General features: G+C 39.8%; 1 pseudogene; it reads right to left on the bottom strand.

Annotated features, from left to right (window-relative positions):
* The window catches only part of LOC139453142 (uncharacterized), a 31170-nt pseudogene extending 18217 nt beyond the window's left edge, over positions 1-12953 (bottom strand).
* Between the last annotated feature and the right edge of the window lie 11304 nt (positions 12954-24257).

Genomic DNA, 24257 nt, shown 5'->3' with positions numbered 1-24257 from the left:
TTACATTCTACCCACGCAATAGATGTGTAAGTGTCCTACACGAGACCCAAATAACAAAATACCTATTGGACATATCCTTCAGCTGTGCTCATACTCAACTGACAACCTCCTAGTTTCAAACCTGTTGGTAAATTGACGTGAATCATGATTTCTTCTGATCCAATTTTGGTAGAAGCTACTTTCCAGCTTGAACTGCTTGTAGAATGGTTTGTTGGTTGTTTGTGCAGGTGGTTGATGCTGATTGGATGTAGATGTGTCAGAACCTCTTTTGCAATAAAACTGTGAATTGCATCTATGTTGGCATTTTTCCACATGGAAACGGCACCTTGTTTGATCGCTGGACTTTGGGAAAACAGTAAACATCTTGTCATGCCATATATGCTTCTGTCCAAGTACTTTAGTGACAATCCAAGAGCTTGGAAAGCAGACTTCGCACGATCCTCTATATCACCACCTTCAGTATCTCCTATTAACGAAGTTAAAGTGATTTAACTAAAATGCACCATTCACACTTTGCAAAATCGATCTAACGTAATTCCTAGATTATAGAAACCTGGAAACAAAGACCTGAGATTCTTTGGTTGCTGATTTGTAATAATTACGAATCACAAAACAAAGAAAGTACGTACTTCATAGCTCATTAATCTGCATTTATGATATTATTTGAACGATAATATATTTCCAATAATTTATATTGACTGCAATCTAAATAATCCTGGGACTGCCACGCATCCATTTACCTAATGCATTCAGGTATGCAACCATTCCAATTGTGACTAACTGTATGACTCTCTCGTGTGGTTTGGTTTTCTTTAAGACTTTTGGAACTCTGGGTTTCCCTGGCTTCAGTAGTGCTGGGAGTGTGTCTAAGGCCATGAGGGCAGTCTGGTGGTCGCCATGAAACACCTGTTTCATAAAACAAAACATATCGTTTGAAGATAAATACTTCCACTGAATTGTGTACAAAATTCCTATAGCAACTTAAGCATTCTTGATATAAAGCCCTAAGGTAACACCGCTTTCCTGACACTGATTGGCTGATTGTGATAACTTATAAGCATGAGCATGCGGTTCACATTTTCGTTACTACTATAACAAAACAATAGAAACTCTTTATATTTCGGGTTATATTTGCTTTGTGAAATTTAACAAAGTGCAAGATCAAAACTTTCCATTTCAAAGTACATCAGTGTTACGTTTCTTCACTTTTCAAATATGACGTACAAACGACTCGAGTCGTCACCATCTTATGAGCGGTTAAATAGGTGAAAGAAACAAATGATACAGATTCCGACTTTGCCAAACAGGTTAAAGAGGTTTATGTCCACTTCAAGATGAATACCTGCAATGTACCTGGAAATACGTTAACCTTGTATCTTACATGTTAATTGTTACATGTATGGTAAAAATGAAAAGCCGATGAAACAAATTTCACAGTTAAAACACTTGAAAAGTATATAGAGACGTTTAAACTTAGGAATTGGGATTTAAAATGTTTGCTTTCAACATACATGTAAGTTGCTGTTTTACCTCTATAAGTGTCCCCAAGACCATAGAAAAATGAACAGGCCAAGATTTCTTCTTCACTGATGAAAGTTGCTTCCAACTGCTTCCACAAGCTGTCACTGCTTTGGTGACGTCATCAATACGTTTTCGAATGTCATCAACAAAAACCATGATGTCACTGAGAGGAAAATCGTTTCCTAAGCTCGGTTGTGAAATGTTTTGCTTTAACAGTTTGATCCTGGAATCCAAGAGTGAATGACTAATATCTTGGGACACCACTAAATAGACGAGCGCCAGAAGGTACGTGCAAATCAAATTATGCAGGATTTCTGGGTGTGTCTTTGTGGGAGCAGTCATTGTGAGACATCGTTTAAACAACGCCTCTTCAGCCAGCTGCAGATCCTCCGGATCAATATCGTTGGGTTTAGTTGAAAGTAGAATGTCCCTGAGTTTGGTTAGAGCTTTATTCTGTATTTCAGGAACTGGAACTGCCAGAAGTTCCACTATTGCAGATATATCCTTCTTTGCAAAGACTTCTGGAAGGACTTTGGTCAGAAGACAGCGAACTGTGTTTGACCTTTTGCTTCTGTCATAAAGTCTAGTCTCGCGGCACATCTCTCGTAGTTCTCTTTGGGATGACCCTGATGAGTAATAATGTTGGATTTAGAGCAGAGGCAATTAACACCAGCTAAAGAGGGAAGACTAGTGGGACGACTTTCAGATTGAGGGACGCCCCCATGTTTTTATAGCTTATGTATGCTAAATGTTTTAGACGGTAGCCGAATAACCACTTGGGCCTGTATATAACACATGTTCTTCACATATTCAAACCCTGCAATACATCATTATGGCATTATTATTCATGTCGGTTGAAAGCTCGTGGGTTTTTCTTACGGATGAGTTACAAAATGCTAATTGCCAGCTAGAGTGGATTAGTATCCAGTGAAAACCCTAGATTACAATAGAAATATGCCCCGGTCACATGAAGCCCATCACTCTCGTACCCAGAGTTCCATGCGACCAGCCTTGTACCTCTGTCACATCGTCACATCTTACACAGCCCGTTCATGTGTTTTCCCTCTTTTTCACATTTCGATAAACATAAGTTTCAGTGTGAAAATATCCTAAAACGTCGAAAACGGGTGAGTGAGTGAGTTAAAATTTAACGTCGCATCAGCATTATTTCAGCCATATAGCGACGAGACCAAGCTAGTATATACACAATTTAGTTATTTATGCAATGTCATGTTTAAAAACAATTGATGAAAATTGATGGACAGAGCCTTTAATAATGTCAGTTGCTAACAGCATCACACCAAATTTAAAAACAAGCATTTAATTATTCACATACATATTTAAAATTTATTATACAGACCAATTTCTTTCAAGTAATTTATGATGAGATGCCCGCTGACACGGGAAAAGAGATCTTTTAGATTTACACTTTGATGTGAATCCCTTGCGATTGCAAAGTCCACACAGTCAAGCAATATATGTTTGACGGTGAACCTTTCATCACAAGGGATACACTTAGGAGGTTCGTCCTCATCTGTCTTAAGCAGATATTCGTGTGTAAACCGACTGTGGCCAATACGACATCGTCGTAAAAAGACCTCGCCATGTCTTGACTGACAACCCAAGTAGGTATGACCGATTGTTGGTTTCAATTCATGTAGTTTATTGCTTCCTACTTGGGTGTCCCATCTCTTTTGCATGAGATCCCGAGTATAAGATTTGATGGTTGGTTTGAAATCACTGTGCGGGATAAAGAGTGGAGACAACGGTTTGTCAAGAGCTGCTTTAGCTGCAGTATCGGCTTTTGAGTTACCTGTTATGCCTACATGACTTGGTAACCAGTAGAAGACGATGTCATATTGGCCAGTGGAAAGATCATTATAGAGTTCTAAAATGTCAAGGATTATAGGATGATTTGAGGAGATACTTTTAAGTGCCTGAAGGCATGATAATGAATCGGAGAAAATGATGAAATTTTTGGATTGGTTTTGATGTTTGATATAGGTCAAAGCTGTAAGGATAGCTTTGGCTTCAGCAGTAAAAATTGAACTGGTATCTGGTATTCTTGAGGAGACAGTTCTGGATCCAATGACGGTGGCACTTGCAACTTTGCCACCATCCTTGGACCCGTCTGTAAAAATGGACCTGTGAGAATTATATTTGGAGCGTAATTGGTTATACGATTGTTGATATACCAAAGGATTGGTATCCGACTTTTTTAGATTGGTTAGAGTGAGGTCTACTTCTGGCTTCACCATCTGCCAGGGAGGAGAAGAGAGAAGACGGTGAGGTGAAATAATATTTAAATCCAATTTAGCTGTTGTGATGTGTGGTTGAATTCTGATTCCAAGTGGCGGAACCAGGTTTGATAGATTTTGAAACAGGTTTTCATATTTAGGGTGAAACACAATTGTATGCTGGATTAGATTTATTTGAGTGCAGTTTAGTGATATATTGCAGTGAAAGTTTAATGCGGCGCAGTTCGAGTGAAGGTTCATCGGCCTCCACATACAAACTGTCCACGGGAGAGGTCCTAAAAGCTCCAAGACAGAGTCTTAGGCCTTGATGGCGTACAGTGTCCAATTTTTCTAAATTGCTTTTGCAGGCTCCACCATAGACAATGGAACCATAGTCCAGTTTGGAGCGTATTAACGATCTGTACAAGTGAAGGAGGGTGGTCTGATCCCCTCCCCACTCGGAATTTGAAACGACTTTTAACAAGTCGAGAGCCTTCAGGCACTTTGCCTTGAGATGTTTAATGTGTGGTAAGAATGTGAGATGACGGTCAAATATGAGGCCCAGGAATTTGGCCTCCTCTACTACCTTGATAGGAGTACCATCTAAAAATAAATCTGGATCCTTGTGAGGTTTGTATTTACGACAAAAGTGAATACATTTTGTTTTGGATTTAGAAAATTTGAAGCCGTTTTCGTTGGCCCATTTTTGAATTTTGTTAAGACAGAGTTGTACCTGTCTTTCTATTGTATTCATATTCTTACCACGACAAGAAATGTTGAAATCGTCCACAAAAAGTGAACCATCAACGCTGTTGTTTAATACTTTAGTGAGACTATTTATTTTGATGCTGAAAAGGGTGACTGACAGTATGCTGCCTTGAGGGACGCCCTTGTCTTGATCAAATTGATCAGACAGGGTAGAGCCCACTCGTACTTGAAATTGTCTGTTGTTTAAAAATTGAGATATGAACTGAGGTAATCTGCCCCTCAATCCAAATTCATGCAAATCTTTTAAAATACCATGTTTCCACGTTGTATCAAATGCTTTCTCTAGATCGAAAAAGATTGATACAGTATGTTGTTTGTTGACAATGGAATTTTTAATAAATGAAAACGGGTATCCATTTGCGTATTTGTCCCCTACATGCTGTCAACGAAGCCCAACGAAGAGCGAGCGATAAGGTTACTTTGTTGTGTAAAACTATATTGTCATGCGCCATACTGTCGCAGTTGTAGTAGTATGTCTATGTCATTAAGCAAAACAATATGTAAAGCATTAGTAAGTTCTTATTTCAGAATAAGTGCGTTTGTTTACAAACAAGAGAAAAGTCCAGTCACGTGATAAGCCTACACCCGCAGTGTGAACAGAAAAATTCTCTTGAGGAATAAGGCAAATATAGCCGGGTAAGCTCAGGGGCTGGCGGCTATTGTTTACAAACAATGCTTGAGAACTATTGGCGTCCTGTCCCTTTAAGAGCCTTGGCTGGCCGCTTGGGGCAAAAGCATCCCGATCTGGGGGTGTCCACTTTGACGTCCGCGCCTTATCCGCTTCGTGTTACTGTGTTGGAGTTGTTTTTCTGGTACTTTGAACTCTTACAAAGTAAGCACTTTTGATAATCATACCGTAGGAATTTTATGGTTATCACTTAGCCACAAGTCTTTGAAGTGTGTCTATAATGTATGTCTGCTATCTCCCTCCCGATATCCCGCCCAGTGCTGGTGATGTGTTTAGTTTCTTTGATGTGAAATGTTTATACTTGTAAACAATCAGGATTTCAAGTAAAAACGGAAATAGTATTAGAGTTGAAAGACAACGATTTTCAAAACCTACTAAATACGAAGGATCCAGAGGAAATGGATTGATTCGAACATCATGACAAGTACTGGACTCGATGGTATAATCACCAGTATGCCAGAGCTTCAGTCGGCATTAAGAAAAATGAAGTCTTTGAAAGCTGGTTTGTTTACTTCTGCCATTGTGAGTAATTAACGCCGTCAAAGTAACATTCACAATGTGAGCTTACAGCCCGTGAAGATTCCGGGTTAGAATAGGCCTTCAGCAACCCATGCTTGCCGTAAAAGGCGACTAACGGGATCGGGTGGTCAGGCTCGCTGACTTGGTTGATGCATGTCATCGATCCCAATTGCGTGGATCGATGCTCATGATATCAATCACTGGATTGTTTGGTCCAGACCCGATTATTTTACAGACCGCCGTCATATAGCTGGAATATTGCTGAGTGCGGCGTAAAACAACAAACCAAACCAAGATACAGTGATTTCCAAACAACGGGAACCTGGTCCTAACAAAAGTACCATAACATCCCGGACGAGCCCCCAATTTTCGCCCTTGTCACGGTGATAACCTAACGTCAACGCCGCCCCTGATAGCGTAACGACCCACCCACAGAGAAGCCGACTCGTAATTGTTAACAAGTTCTGAAGAGCGAGTAGACGTGAATGTACACACGTGAGAAGTCGAAAAAGGAATATACACAGGCATCCCGATTTCATAAAGGGGCGTTGACAAAGAAAAGAAAACTGAGCTAAAGGAGAAATTAACGCTAAGCAATAAACAAAGCTTAACAATTAAGGATACAAGTTGAACACACACATGGTGAGAAATATATATCGACGACATGTGGTCTGATTATACCCCAAAGGCTAATTGTGTTTACAAACATTCATTTGAAGTCGGACTTTCTACTTGATGTTCAACTTACATAGGGGGGCACGGGTGGCCCAGTCGTCTAAGGCGCCGCGATTCGCTGTGAAGAGTTGCGTCCCTTGGGCACGCCAGAAACCTATGATTGTGGGTTCGAATCCCGGTTCGCCCCGATTATTTTTCTAGGTTTGTCAGCACCATACCCGTGTTCATGGGTTTCACCGAAGCCTGAGACCTGCATCACTTCGGGCCTTCCTCCCACATTAAGCTGACACCCCGCGATATAACTGTAATACTGTTAAAAGCGGCGTTAAACCCAACTCACTCACTCACTCAACTTATATAGTTAACTACAACTGCTGATACATGGCAGCCAACATTGGTAATGGTATTAATTATACCCAACTAACTTGTGTACAATGTTTTATGTTCTTTACCCGCTAGATGCGACAGGGACATGTATGTCCTTGCTCTTGATCCCTAATTTTGAAATCAAATACAATGCGAACTGTAGCTACATCAGGCAAAAAGTTAAACTTAACAGTGTGAAATTCTGTTCTGTGATATCATCAGCAGCAGCCGAACCCAAATAAGCGACTTGTAAACGACATCGGAAAATTAGGTACACTGAAAATATCGCGAATTTTCACAATTTAAAAACACTTCACATTGTATTTTGCTTTGCAATCTAAATATCGGGTACCTCGGACAGAATTCAATTACAAAAAATATCATATTCGTGATCACGAGTGTCTGAGCTTTATCATGATACCAATAATAATTCGAGAATGTGTCCAATAACCCTAGAATCGTTTACTGTGTTTCAAGACGAAACGTAAAAAACGCCATATCGCACGTTGCCTAATACACCATACAGATTTCATACCTATGTACATACATCCCTGAATTCGTTGTACATTTTAGAGCCAAATGACATTCTGCGCAATGAATCAGGTTTGAAAATAAACGTTGTGCTCCGAAAACGATACTTTTCTAAATTAAGCAAAGTATACTGTGCAGTATCTTGGCAGGAATTTTGGAATTCTGATTAATTCCATGACTCATTGTTTATGTATACACGAGCCAACATCGATGAAACTCTTCCTCTGAACATCCTGTGTACTTCCGTCCGTGAGAACGCCATATTCGGAAAGGAGGTCAAATTACATCATGTATCCTGTTGTCTACACGCTCAATCGGGATGTTGAATTTGGATTTCTCTTCGGCATTCTTCATACAATAACCCATGTTTGCCGTAAATGGCGACTATGCTTGTCGTAAGAGGCGACTAACGGGATCGGGTGGTCAGGCTCACTGACTTGGTTGATGCATGTCATCGATCCCAATTGCGTGGAATGTCCAAGAGAAATGCAGCTTCTACATCGTGATTGAGCATGTATATATATGATTTGGTTTGTTGTTTAACGCCGCACTCAGCAATATTTCAGCTATATGACGGCGGTCTGTAAATAATCGAGTCTGGACAAGACAATCCAGTGATTAATATCATGAGCATCGATCCACGCAATTGGGATCGATGACATGCCTCAACCAAGTCAGCGAGCCTGACCACCCGATCCCGTTAGTCGCCTTTTACGACAAGCATAGTCACCTTTTTTCGGCAAGCATGGGTTGCTGAAGACCTATTCTACCCCGGAATCTTCACGGGTAGTATATATATATATATATGAAATAATTACCGTATTGTTAAATATCATATCATATAGGCTGTAACTATTCCAGCTATATGACGGCTGCCTGTAAATAATGGATCAGACAATCCAGTGATTGACATCATGAGCATCGATCCACGCAATTGGGATAAGATGACATGCATCAACCAAGTCATCTTCCCGAGGCAAGAGAGTTAACTGAATATAAAAGTCAAGTTTCCATCCTTGCCGAGCTAGACTGGTATTATGGAGTCGCGCACCGAAATCGAAATCAGGTTCGTAAACTGTCATGCAGAGTTGGGGAGATTGCAGGATTTGCACAGCATGTGCATAGCCAACTCGTCGTCAAAAGTTTTTAAGCAAGATGCTCACGTGATTTGATGCACTTCGCGATGTAAGACCTGTTTTATCACAATACAGATCTTGATTGTCGATCAGATCGTCTTGACTTGGCGCCGCCATTTTGTTTGAAGCAAATGCAAGTGATACGAGAGGTGGAATCTGATTGGTTTATAGGAGAGGCATAGAAGGGACATGACTCGTAGAGGCCACTGGTGGCCCTACGATCGAGCCCAGGAATTCCAGCCTAGTTCGGCAAGGGTGGAAAGTGGAATTTTTAATAATAATTACTGAGAAACAAATATTCAAACATACTTTCCAATAATCAGCTAACCCTTTACGTCGAGTAATGTTCCAGGAGCTCCAGCCTTTGGTGTTTAAATTTCACAACTTTTGAGCATGCTCTTACTCAGAAGTTGTTTGATCAAGGTTACAACAGTCCACAGGGCCACGGATAGCCATACTATACTGACTGTACTGATTACATTAAAAAAAGATGTAATCAGTACAGTCAGTATAGTATGGCTATCCGTGGCCCTGTGCAACAGTCAAGGCAATTCAATTTAGGAAGACAAACAACACTGTACATTGTCAAAAATACCTTGATGCTAAGAAAGAATTCCAAAGAGTTTGTAACGACAAAAAGATAAGATATGAAAAAATGCTACTTGAGGATATTATTGACGCCGCTAAAGATAAAAATTGCACTAGATTCTGGAAAACTATAAAGGGCTACTGTCAAAATACTCTTGATGAGACAGGATATTGAGCCACAATCTTGGTATGAATACTTTAAATAACTTCTTAACCCAGAAATAAGATCTAATACTGAGTGTAACGATCATGTAATTGACTTTCTCTCAGACTACAATATTGAGGAGTGTAAATATTGTAGTGAAAGTGATAATGAATTGGCATCCATTATTACACAGCAGGAAATGTTATGGGCGATCAAGAGCCTAAAAAATGACAAGGCACCAGGGGAAGATGGTATTCCTGCCGAAGCCTTTAAAGAAGTATGCACTATTATTCTACCGTTATTGAATAAGTTATTTAATAAAATCCTTGAAACCGGATCATTTCCATCATCTTGGAATGTAGGGTCAATAGTACCTCTTTATAAGGCAGGAGCTAAAACTGACCCAGGAAACTATAGAGGAATAACAATACTTGACGTTATCAGTAAAGTGTTTTTAACTATCATAAATGATAGAATTAAGTTCTGGATAGATACACAAGATCTTATTTCTGAAGCGCAGGTGGGCTTTAGGGAAGGTTTTACCACCAGTGATCACGCCTTTATCTTACATTCAGTAATTCATAAGTATATAAGAAAGAAGAGGTGTAAATTTTACTGCATATTTCTTGACTTCCATAAAGTATTTGACTCTGTTGACAGGAATAAATTGATGTATTTGTTATTACAAAGAGGTATCCATGGAAAAAGTGTATAATTTGCTAAATGGGATATATCAGAATACAATGGTACAATAAGCAAACAATGACTGATGTATTTAATACAGCATGTGGAGTGCGACAGGGGTGCATATTGTCACCGGTACTTTTTATAATGTACATTGATGAACTTGTAAATGATATATTAACATCCGATACCAGTGGCATATTTATTGATGAATCTCTTAAAGCATTGTCTATACTGCTTTTCGCAGATGATATAGCAATATTTGCAGATACTGTTTTAAATCTTCAAAAGAAAATAGATATTTTAAGCACCTACTGTGAGAAATTGGGATTAAAAATACATTCTAAGAAAACGAAAATTGTAGTTTTCAAAAAAGGTGGGACCTTATCTAAATATGAGAAATAGTCTATAAATGGGAAAAAGTAGAAGTAACGTCATAATATAAATATCTAGGTATTGTCTTCTCTTGCAGGAACATGTTTACGAAAGCGTGTGAGACAATATCCCAACAGGCTCAAAAAGCAGTATTCCCAATCAAACGCTTTATGTATAGATTTAAAAACCTACCGGGTAATGCTGCCTTCAAACTATTTGACGGTAAAATTAAGCCAATTTTGGTATATGGCGCAGAACTATGGGGTTGGGAGCTCCGAAAATATATTGAAAAAATCCACACAAACTTTTGTAAAAATGTTTTACAAATTGGCTCCAGTTCCCCAAACAAAGATTCTTGCAGATTACTTGCATTTTGGATCAGGCTTCTCCGTCAACAACACTAGGATACACCAAGAAGTGTTATGAAATGTTAAAAACATTAGATTAATCTGGTGAAGAAAACTGGGTCTCGAAAGTACGGAAACTGCTTTGCAAATATGGTTTTGGTTATGTGTGGGTAGCCCAGTCAATTGATAACAGAAACTACTTCTTCGAATTATTTCAGCAACGATGTTAAGATGTATATTTCCAAGAGTGGAGCCATGAAATATCCATATCAAGATACTTCAAATTCTACTCAATGATTAAACATGACTACAATCCCGAGAAATACTTTTTTTTATCAATAATGCAGGTTTACGGAGATGCCTGACAAAGCTACGTTGTAATATTCATGGTTTCAGTGTAAATTCTTACCAAACAATTCTGGTATCAAACACCAGATACATCTTGTCATTATTGTAACGCACAAGTTGAAGATGAACTCCATGTCGTGTTGGTATGTCCGGCTTATAACCATTTACGTGTTAAATATCTTCCAACTTATTATTATTATCAACCAAATATGTACAAATTTATCAACTTGTCAAATATGGTTGATTATGATAAGTTACTTAAGCTCTGTATTTTCGTTGTTAAAGTCTTTAAAATAAGAAATAATATGAATGTAATGTGAAAGAAAATAGAATCATGTTAGTGGCGCCGTATCATTATATTGTCCCATATTTTACACATGTTGTACTGTTGGCCTCATGGCCATTTATACGGAATAAATGACTTAACTGAAGGGATGGTGTAAATCCTGCTGGGGTCCATGCAGGTAGCAAAGGTACTGTAAGTCCCAATGGTCCCTGGTGTGGTGGCCTAGCTTTGGTTGTTGGTGATCAATAGCCTGTTTTTATGATGTGTCGACTGTCCTAATCCAATCATTTTATTGTTCTAAAACTAGTTTTAAAGTTATAATCTGTGATATATTGCTAGTTGTTGTACTGTCCTTCGACGACAGTTTTTTATATATGCTATAACTTGTTCAAGTCACGATATGCCGATGTGACTCTAAATATTAACTCACTCACTCACTCACTTGACATTTAAGGCCTCAGTTAAGCTTTCAAAATATTTAATGGAAGACGTGGTTTGTGAAGCACATTTTCAAATTTGACGCATCAGTGAAAAAAATGATGTCCCATGCTATTCCCATGTTGACTTGTACTATATGTTCCCGTGTTTTTTTTTCAGGTGAACTTGCCTTTGCATGTGTTTGTGACGGGTTCCACTGGAGGGGCAGGATACGCTCGCCTGTTCGCGAACACCTGGTGTCATCTCTATATTATAGTGATTCATAAACATCGCACAATCGACTTTGCCTTATGCAGAAAGGGTTTTGTTGCTTTATTTATGAAGCATTATCTAATAGTTATGATATCAGATGTTCGCGAAAAGGTGAACTGTAAATTGTAAAAAACAACAACACGTGAACATGTCCAAACATCCACACACATGCCTTATAGAAATGGTTTGCCAGGCTGCTTCTAATTGAAACAAATATGGACGAGGAAACCCTTCATCATCACCCCTTTGGAGAGTAACAGGAATAATACGACATGTATAATCAACATAATATTCATCGTACTATTTCGTCTATCTGTACCTCGGATGCTTCCAAGACGTGAGCTTTATTTTGAAGTACACCATTCTCACTAATCCCGTAATCTAGTTCATAGAATGTCAATTAAAACAAAATCATATTTACGTGATATTCACATGTACTCACATTTCAGGAGATGGTGAGGCTTGTACTGTATCTTGCTGGACAGAAAGTAAACCCCGGTGTCTCTACACTGCTGATTTTCTACATGACTGACAAAGACGTCAGAATAAGTACCAGAGTCAGAATCATAACCATCCTCCTCCCTTGTAGCAGACGACAAATCTGAAGCAGACGTGTGGGTCAGTTCAGTAGCAAACGGCCCACAGCTAGGAGGCTGTTGGGCAATCTCCACAACCTTGTCAATGATCTTTTTATAGTATGAATCATTCACTAAGAGCATCTTTGTAACTTCTTTGTAAACGTCCGGCACTTCTTTCGGCGTAGATTTGACGTGTATGAATAAATATTTCTGAGTTTGGTGATCTCGGAGAACGTCAGTTAAACTCGATAGGCGGCTGATCATGTCAGGGCACAGGTGTATTATTGTCACAAGGGTGCTGTCCACCATTTCCTTGAACCTCTTCACAAAAGTAGACCCGATGCCATAATCCCCCCTCCCTTCCATGACACACACGATCCCCCGGGTCTCCAGATCCTCGCACATACGAGCATACTGTATTTCACAGTCAATGTTCAAGCAAGTGACTATATGTACGCGAGCGTCCGACATCTTAGGAGTAGAATCATTTGTATTCACACTGTACATAATACTCTCTTTTGATGACAACAGTCCATGTATTCACCATTGCCACGAGACACACGGCTTCTTTAATAAACATATACAGTCGTGCCCCGCTTATACGGACTTCAGATATCCGGAAACCTCGGTTCCCGGACGATTTTCATTCAAAACGAAATAATTACTATATAAATTTACCCGTATATCCGGAAATTCAGTTTCCGGAACCGGACGGTCATTTTCATACACAAAACACTGAAATGCACTCAAAATTGTCTCACTTATCCGGACAGTACACTTCCGCTGGTGGTAATATCTTTGATTCGTGAGAAGTCAATTAACCAAGTGACACTGAGTTACCTTTGAGACGAGCTTGTTTATTGTACATGTAATCCCCTTCAATAAATATGGCGTCTGTGGAGGTCTGAGGTCAAAGTTGTACCTGATTACGTATTACGAGAACATTACGAGGCATTGTTTTATATCTAGGGATTAAGATTACCTTGTGTATTTTCTCGTAAACTAAGCCGGAAACAGCAATCAGCTGTACACACGTTTTCTTGGAATCGACCGGTGATTCGGTAAAGACACACCCAATGATATAACTTTACAGGATTTTTAATGCAAGGATCGACAACAATTGTATCTGAAACTATTTTTTTTTATCAGGAATAATATATTCCAATATTTTCTTAATTATATGCAGCCTTTACTAAACATATTTAAAATATTAATAACCCTAAGCGAAGCAGCTGATCGCTATTCTCGGGTATTATTTTTTACATGGAACCAGTCTGACAAGTCACCGTCAAGGCTCACGCGCACGTGATCGCGTGATCGCGAGAATTTCATGTTGACATAGAATCGTCAAACAAAAACAAATATGACTTTTAACGAGTCAAAGTATGTCATTTATGATATATGTATCCATTCTCTGTCAACTAAAGTTCGTTTCAAGGCGTCAATAGCGGTATTCTGACCGTGGTTGCTGTTAATAACGGTGAGTTGTGCGATCTTCCGATCGCTTCACACACGATTTCGCCGAAATTAATAAAAACAATATGTATAAGGAATTTTGTCATGAGTTGCATAATTGAAGGGAAGTAACTCTTCCAGTAAGAAGCTGGTTTCAATTATACGGAAATTCGTTTATACGGACGAATTGTGAAATGACGCAAGTGTCCGTATAAACGAGGCACGACTGTATGTATGTCCACAACAGAGTAGCAGGTTCATCCATACATATACTAGGCCTTTAAGAAATGCATAGCCACGACCCTTGAAGATTCGCCTTTAACCTGTACCACTTCAATGTGTCAGAAAGTATTCATGTCATCCAACTGTCACAATCTTGAAATAACAAGTAAAACTGATGTAACATCCGATGTATGAATAAATATCGGTCTCCGAAGTTACACATACAACCATGCGTCCACCTGTCGCATGGAGAAGTACGTGACTAAACCTGTCACACTGGGAATCTCCGTGTGAGGGGCACAGAGAGATTGAAAGAGTTAATGTCCGCCTCGGATATGGTTTGATGCCGACCTCCGCTCCTAAGTTCCGGTCGCTTTGATATATCGTTGATAGTTTGCATTGTTTTAGTGCAAACTACTTTCATTGGTTGAAATGTGGTAATCCACAATTATATTTTTAGCTATCACGTGATTCGCTTTTCTTACGAAATATGATTGGTCATTCACACCATTGGCTCTTCCCATTTCCTTCTGGGTTGCTTCGAAGGTCATGATCAGAGAAACGCGACAGCATATTCAGGGAAATTAGGAAAACACGAACGGCAAACATGAAATCATGCATTTCTTGTGCCTGAACACATAATATTGAAGAATAATGATCTACTGTGTGTTACAAGTATCTTCTATAATGAACGAAATGTGGGATGTACGATATTTGATGGAAATATTTCATTTATTTCTTTGCTCCTAATTCCGTACAGTGAAACAAAACAAAATGATAACAAATGGTATATGTGTTTCTAGAGGGTGCATCTGGCAAAGTTTCATTAATATATAACAATGACAGAAATTCTCAGTAAACAGAGTACCCCAAAGGCTTTGCTCTCACACTGTGTGACTAACCGTGACAGATTGTGAAATATTATGCCAAAGGGATATGCATAAATATATTTTGGGACCTATGCATTGCATTTCCTTAATTCATATAGTAATCGATTTTTAGCGCGCGACGTTACACTCACACTGTACGAATTTAAATGACCGATGGTAGCCTTTGACTCATCGTGTGGTTACAAAGGAAACCGGTTCAATGGGAAAGTAATGATTTGAGACCTTTCGACTGGTATGCGCCATGTCATGGTATCTGAATACATATCTTGGTAGGTGAGACGGACGACCACAAGGGTATGGTATACAGAGAACTCATTCTATTCATCAGACCGGCGACTTTGGGATGTGTGCAGCGCCAATAAATAAATACCGCAAACACTGAATTCGTGTGCATAATAATGTTGGTAGCGGGAAGATGCTGGCGCAGTCAAAATCGTAGTTTTGTGCAGCTGTTTTTTTACTATCTGACTTACAACATCCGTTTACATAAGCCTCGTGTATGAGTGCATGAGTGAGTATGGTTTTACGCCGCTTTTAGCAATATTCAAGCAATATCACGGCTCGGGACACCAGAAATGGGCTTCACATATTGTACCCATGTCGGGAATAGAACCCGGGTTTTCGGCGTGGCGAGCGAATGCTTTAACCACTAGGCTACCCGACCGCCCCCTCGTGTATGAAACACCGAGCTTAAGTTTCGTGTATGTAACATCTAGATACATACATACATACGTAAATGGCGACTACGCTTGTCGTAAAAGGCGACTAACGGGATCGGGTGGTCAGGCTCGCTAACTTGGTTGATACATGTCATCAACCCCAATTGCGTGGATCGATGCTCATGTCAATCACTGGATTGTCTGGTCCAGACTCGATTACTTTACAGACCGCCGTCATATAGCTGGAATATTGCTGAGTGCGGCGTTAAGGAACAAACATACAAACAAACAAACCTAGATAAAGCCTGTATAATATCTTGGCTAAAGCTAAGTGTATATGACACGAGCACAGACTACAATACATACATACCAATACATTATAAGCATTCATTTCAAGCCAAAAAAACACCAACATGGTTGGCAATGCAATTTAACAACTGTACTTACGTCAACATATTTCACAGCCCATGGTTTATTTGGTGTATTCCTCAATGATCCAACATTCCTGATTGTACCTCCAGGAATGCTTGTGTCCAATTGTCGCCTTTGCTTCAGCGAAAACAGCAATGTTCCACATTAAAACACAGTCAAAACTGGAACTATATTCACTAATGTCTATAGTTTGTCCAAAAAGATAACATATATTGTATAATTGTCTAAAAATTAGGAAAAACTGTACATTAAATGTCCACATGTGTAACGTCGTCTCGGAAATATCTCAGGCTACAGATAAAAGTAACTAAATTATTAAGCGAGTACCCAAATAGAAAACACCTAGATCTAAAGTAAATTTGTTTCCATATCATACTGAAAAGAATGGATTATAAGTCATACAAACCAGTGATTGGTATTGTAAGCCACGTCCCACAACCTCGGTCGGATCGGGGTACAATGACACACTATCAACCTTCATTTTGTCGCCCCTTAGGCAGGTGCTAGTACAATCATGGATTATTGGGGTCCTATTCAAAACCGGAATCCAAACGGGAATAGATATATTAAACAGGCATTGTAACTAATTACGACTCGCATCTTCATCGCTCCGTTGTTTACAGCTACAGTACGATTTCGTTGCGAGAAGGTAACCAGACTCGTTCAGTTTTCGATCACCATTTTATTCTCTCATTGTCAAAAACTTCTAGAGTACCAAGTATCATATGGTAGTATCTACATGGAAACATATGGAGATGGAAAACAGAGCGAATATGGTTGCTATCAATTTCATTGTATTTTTCATTGGTGCACATTGGCTACACCCATCTCACCTTAAAAATCAACAAATGATGACCAACTCACTGACAATATATTGTAATGTAGAACTTTTGACTATCGACTAGCCGACTAGCTTATCATCACCACCAAGAACAACAAACACCCCGTTATAGCGCGCGACGAGAGACTCGTTTAACTTTTGCACGTTTTCATTTGAAGGGAGTCGGACATATTTTATATCAAATGATGAATTGATTCTTTTGTGCAAATATTAAAAATACACTTGAGATAACACCAACCACCAGATGATCCAGATTTAGGTAAGTTCAGACAGAGTTATGGCTATTTGTAATTAACAAGCATGTTTCTGTCTCTTCATGAAAATATATTTTAATAACATCAATGAGCGCTTTAAACTAGGGCGATAACTAGCAGCCTACAGTTCGTCGATCTGAAAATACTTCCATGGTTTGATTCCCTCTCCTGGCTGTATAACAGAAATCTACTCAACCTTTCCTATTGACTGAAATGACTGAAATGATTAAAATTGTTTCACAAAAAAATCAGTCTGTAGATTAGTACATGTACAGTAAACTTTCAATAGTACTGATTTCAGAAATAACACGGAAGAAATGGCGAAATTTGTCAGTGGTCAGTAGGCGATGCATAGACTATACCCGTATGATCGAAACACGAACGTAATATATCATGACGCCCACAAAACGCCGAAAGACTGAATTCCGGTCAAATATAGTATGCTGCTTGCCCTTGATAAGTACCCTTTGTATTCTTAAAATAGTAACATGGAAAAAAACCCTTGCACACTTGCACCTCCTTCACCTCTATTTACATCATGGTCGGTGTAATTATTATTCAAATATTAATGGTTTGTTGTTTTACGCCGCAATATTCAAGCTATATGACGGCGGTCTGTAAATGATCGAGTCTGGACCAGACAATCCATGCAGTGATTGATATCATGAGCATCGATCCACGCAATTGGGATCATGACACGCATCAACCAAGTCAGCGAGTCTGACCCCCCGATCCCGTTAGTCGCCTTTTGCGACAAGCATGGATGGCTGATGACCTATTCTACCCCGGATCTTCGCGGGTCCTTTCAATAAATAAACAAATCAATTTATATTGACGTGGTTGTCAAACTATTATTTGATTTTTTTACTTCAGGTAAGTAGTTTAACTAAAAACATTATTGGTTGAAATTCTGAAAACGGATTGAATGAGTGAGTTGGGTTTAAAGCTGGTTTTAACAGTATTCCAGTTATATCCCAGCATGTCAGGTTATTAGGTGAGGAAAGCCTGAAGGGATGCAGGTCGCAGGTCGCAGACATTTACCACTTTGGTTAAAACCCACGAGCATGGGTATGGTGCTGACAAAACTAGAAACATAATCGGGGCGAACCGGGATTCGTGACCAATACTCTGCACAGCGAATTGCAGAACCGTAGACGACTGGGCCACACATGCCCCGAAAAAAGATTATGTAGACCTGCAGTTAGTGAGTCAAAGAGTCTTACAGTCTCCATTAGTGTTGACTCAGTTGATGCATGTTTTTTTGTTTGTTGTTTAATGCCGCACTCAGCAATGTTCCAGCTATATGACCGCGGTCTGTAAATAATCGAGTCTGGACCAGACAATCCAGTGATTGACATCATGAGCATCGATCCACGCAATTGCATGTCATCGTATCTTAATTGCAAAGAAACCCGTGAGGATCGGGGTAGAATAGGTCTCCAGCAACCCATGCTTGCCGTAAAAGGTGACTATGCTTGTCGTAAGAGGCGACTAACGGGATCGGGTGGTCAGGCTCGTTGACTTGGTTGATGCATTTCATCGTATCCCTAATGCGTGGATCGATGCTCATGATGTCAATCACTGGATTGTCTGGTCCAGACCCTATTATTTACAGGCCGCCGTCAAATAGCTGGAATATTGCCGAGTGCGGCGTTAAACAACAAACAAACAAAGAAAAAAAGTGCAAGCATCCATTTTACATCGTACACTGCATTTGAGTTTATTTGTATTACCTCTTATACTTTTATTTGGTGACATTACAAAGTTGGGAAGGTCACACTCGCCTGTCCGACGTCTCCCAATGTTAAGATCTTCAGTGCGGCGTTAAGCAACAAACAAACAAATCAATTGCAAAGATCGATGCACATGTTGTCAGTCACTGGATTGTCTGGTCCATACTGGATAACTTACAGACCGTCATCCTATAGCTGCAATATTGCTGAGTGCTGAGTTAAATAACAACAAACAAAATACCAGTATTTTAGTTCAAATTTGGTGTTATGCTTTGATTTAATGAAGTATAGGGATAACAAAGACAAGTTTAACAAACCTGTGAAGAAAACATCTGTTTGGAGTATCATAGCTAGTGAAATGCCCGAGTTTGAATATAAAGTTCTGTTTTCGAATGCTGAACGTAACAATTAGAGGAGTAAGTGGAAATATTTTGATCAGATGTTTGATTTGTTGAAAAATGATCATGCCATATTTCCCCAGGCACTTAAGAGCACCAGATTGTCGGATTCCCAAAAACCAAGATCAGAGCTTAAAGAAAATGCAAGTCAGCAAACAATACCACATACAGTTGTATTTAAATCAGACCCACTTACTCCTCCAAAGACATGTTTTATTTAGTTTCAACCCATGCTTGCCGTAAAAGGCGACTATGCTTGTCGTAAAAGGCGACTAACGGGATCGGGTGGTCAGGCTCGCTGACTTGGTTGATGCCAATATTTCAGCAATATCACGGCGGGGGACACCAGAAATAGGCTTCACACATTGTACCCATGTCGGGAATCGAACCCGGGTCTTCGGCGTGACGAGCCAACGCTTTAACCACTAGGCTACCCGACCGCCCCCACATAACCCGGGAAGATTCCGGTGTAGAATAGGTCTTCAGCAACCCATGCTTGCCGTAAAAGGTGACTATGCTTGTCGTAAAAGGCGACTAACGGGATCGGGTGGTCAGGCTCGCTGACTTGGTTGATGCATGTCATCGACCCCAATTGCGTGGATCGATGCTTATGATGTCAATTACTGGATTGTCTGGTCCAGACTCGATTATTTACAGACCGCCGTCATATAGCTGGAATATTGCTGAGTGCGGCGTAAAACAACAAACCAACCAACCAAATTTAGTTTCAATATATGTGTTAAAAATGTATAACTTCTCGTCACGATATGGCTGAAATATTGCCTATGTGACGTAAAGCACAAACTCACTTACTCACTCCAAAGCCATTAAAAAAACAGATGAGCGAAACTCAACCCCACCCATGTGGTTTCAGGAACACATGGATCAGCAAAAAAGAAAAGAAGAGGAGGCAAGACAAGGTGCATTTAAAAAATGCATGATGAAAACATGGCAATTAAGAGGAGGAAGCTTGAAGAACTGCACAGCCAGAAATGAATTTTGTAACGCAGTAGAAAAGGCTCCTAATAATATTCAAAGCCAATAAGTATTAATACTGGCTATTGTAGAGTATACACATTCTTAAAATTAATTCTACTTCTATGCTGTTTAAGGTAACTTCATATTAACATGGTCGTGTGCTGAACCCTAATGTTTTTTTTTTTTTGGTTTGGTTTGTTGTTTAACGCCGCACTCAGCAATATTCCAGCTATATGACGGTGGTCTGTAAATAATCGAGTCTGGACCAGACAATCAAGTGATTGACAACATAAGGATCGATCCACGCAATGTATTGAGACCGATGACATGCATCAACCAAGTCAGCGAGCCTGACCACCCGATCCCGTTAGTCGCCTTTTACGACAAGCATTGTCAACTTTTACAGCAAGCATGGGTTGCTGAAGACCTACTCTACACCGGATCTTCACGGGTCGCTTATAAACTACCAATGATCGTGTGCTGAACCCAGATGTTGGATTAGGGTAACACTCATCTAAGTTCCAATACGCGACATGATTTACAATAAGCAAGTGTTTCACATCTGTGCATTATTCATTGCAGTGGAGTTCATGAATGAATGAATATCTTTATTTTCCTCAGATATACCAGTATCCAAAAATTCTTTGAAATATAATGCTGTTAATGTTTTCCTGGTATACTACTCAAAAGACATGACATATTAACTTCAATAATTTCAAAGAATTGGCTATTTTTTTTCTTCTTTGAGTAGTTTATTATTGCTGTGGCTACTCTGTATTGAATCTGATACAACTTATGTGATCACTATCCCACGAGGACCCGTGAAGATCCGGGGTTGAATAGGTCTTCAGCAACCCATGCTTGCCGTAAAAGGCGACTATGCTTGTCGTTAAAGGCGACTAACGGGATCGGGTGGTCAGGCTCGCTGACTTGGTTAATACATGTCATCGATCCCAATTGCGTGGATCGATGCTCATGATATTAATCACAACAAACCAAACCAAACCCACGAGAGACACCAAAGCAGGGAACATTCATGCATAGTTTTTAACTTTAATAAACACTCTAGTTTCAGAATAGATTTTAAAAATTCAAACCTTAACAAAGGCCCAGCCATTTTAGAAATACTGACTTATACAGGAGGCAATATACGAAGCCGAAGTCAACGTGGTCAAGGTTGGATTGTCTGTTTGTATTTGTTTAACGCTGCCCTCAGCAATATTCCACCTATATGACGCCGGTCTGTACCAGACAATCCAGTGATTGGTTGGTTGGTTTGTTTAACGCCGCAGTCAGCAATATTCCAGCTATATGACGCCGGTCTGTAAATAATCGAGTCTTGACCAGACAATCCAGTGATTGATATCATGAGCATCGATCCACGCAATTGGGATCGATGACATGCACCAACCAAGTCAGGGAACCTGACCACCCAAAATTGTTGCATGAGGATAAGTTGTGTAACACACACATCGTGACAACAAAATCAGTCTGCAAGTAATAATTTTAAGGTTCATTTCTAGGTATTTGAGCTTCGTGATTTTTCCCTTTAGCAAAGCAAATGCTCTTTCGATCACACATCTGCAAGAAGTATGCACACAATTGAATCTCATTTGAGAAGGGCTGAGATGACCATTATCTCTGTAAGGTTTCAGAAGATATGCCTTAAGGGGATATGCTGCATCCCCTAAGAGGTGTCCCTCTTTCACAGTACCCTTTCTCTCAAGCATCTCCAAAAGAGGTGACTCTTTGGTTGTTGTTTTTTGTTTAACGCCGCACTCAGCAATATTCCAGTGATTGATATCATGAGCATCGATTCAAGCAATTGAGATCGATGACATGCATCAACCAAGTCAGCGAGCCTGACCACCCGATCCCGTTAGTCGCCTTTTACGGCAAGCATGGGTTGCTGAAGACCTATTCTACCCCGGATCTTCATGGGTCTTTTTTTGAATCAAGGAAATGTTTATGCGATCGCATCATGCAAATAATTCACCCCTGACACAAAAAACAGTGAATGCTATTATGTTGTCTTGATTGATTGTTTAATGCTTCACTTAGCAATTTCCAAGCTATATGACGGTGGTCTGTAAATAATCGAGTCTGGATCAGTGATTGACATCATGAACATTGATCCACTCAGTTGGGATTCAATGGCATGCATCAACCGAGTCATTCTGACCACCCATTCCCATTAGTTGCCTCTTTCAATAAGGATAGTTGCATATTACATCAATAAACAATTAAAAGTTATACTCGGGATCTCATGCAAAAGGGGTGGCCGGGACACCATAGTAGGAAGCAATGAACTTCACGAATTCAAGCAACAATCGGTCATACCTACTTGGGTTGTCAGTCAAGACATGGCGAGGTCGTTTTACGACGATGTCGTATTGGCCACAGTCGGTTTACACACGAATATCTGCTTAAGACAGATGAGGACGAACCTCCTAAGTGTATCCCTTGTGATGAAAGGTTCACCGTCAAACATATATTGCTTGACTGTGTGAACTTTGCAATCGCAAGGGATTTACATTATCAAAGCGTAATTCTGAAAGATCTCTTTTCCCGTGTCAGCAGGAATCTCATTATCAGCTATTTGAACGAAATTGGTCTGTATAATATATTTTAAATATGTATTTGAATAAATAAATACTTGTTTTTAAATTTGGTGTGATGCTATTAGCAACTTACATTACCGAAGGCTCTGTCCAGGAGGTTAACGTAGCATAAAAATCTAGTCCCCCTGTGCGACACGTAATACTATCATAATCGATGTAACTATCATCAACCAGAGTTTTTAAGCCAACTCATTGATGAGTATTTTTTAATATTGGCTAGCATTATGCACAACCACCAGTGGCTTAAGTGATGATGTAAATCCAGCTAGGGTATCATGCAGGAAACCGAGGTACTGTAAGTCCCCATGATCCCCAGTGAGGTGGCCTAGCTTTGGTTACTGGTGGCCTATAGCCTGTGTTTTAAAACCGTATTATATTTTTATGCTCAAATATGTTTCATAAATTGTTTTTAAATATTGCTTTGCATAAGTGACTCAATTGTTAACATATTAGACTTGGTCTCGTCGTTATATGGCTGAAACAATGCCGATGCGGCGTTAAATTTTAACTCACTCACTCACTCGCATATTACATCAAGAATGGGTTGCAGAAGACCTATTCTAACACGGAGAATGATACGATGAGCAACAATTCATGCCATCTTGATATGATGCAAAAGTTATACACAGAAACTCAAACAACCAATGGAGGAGCTTGCTAAAGTTATTACCATTAATGGCTGTGACCGCCATACTGAAAATCAGATCTTTAAGAATTCAGGGCATCATCTTTGATGGGTTGTTTGGTTTGTCGTTGAACGCCGCACTCAGCAATATTCCAGCTAAACGACGGCGGTCTGTAAATAATCGAGTCTGGATCAGACAATCCAGTGATTGATATCATGAGCATCGATCCACGCAATTTGGATCGATGAAATACATCAACCAAGTCAGCGAGCCCTTTCCACCCGATCCCGTTAGTCGCCTTTCACGGCAAGTATGGGTTGCTGAAGACCTATATTCTACCCCGGATCTTCACGGGTTCATCTGTGAAGGGAATAAATTTGACAGTTTCAGCTTCGTTTGGTGCAGTGGTTTCCGAGGAGAAGATATTTATGTCGGAAGAGCTAAGATGTCAGGTGAGCTAAAATAAATTTGAGAAATAGTTTTGAGAAACTCTCAAGATTATTTTACAGCAATACCTTTCCTTTTGATATGCCCACCCCTGTCCTCCAGGCCCTTGCTGTCAATGAATCCCATCAAAGCAGCCTTGACCTTGAGGTAATCCTGTCTTGTTCTCAACAGCTGACATGATGCTTTCAGCCTGTGCTTCAGATGGCTATGCTATATGAC

This window comes from Haliotis cracherodii, unplaced genomic scaffold, assembly GCF_022045235.1.
Source record: "Haliotis cracherodii isolate W230 unplaced genomic scaffold, xgHalCrac1.p SCAF_9, whole genome shotgun sequence".
NCBI classification, from domain to species: domain Eukaryota; kingdom Metazoa; phylum Mollusca; class Gastropoda; order Lepetellida; family Haliotidae; genus Haliotis; species Haliotis cracherodii.
This window is presented reverse-complemented; position numbering and strand designations above follow the sequence as displayed.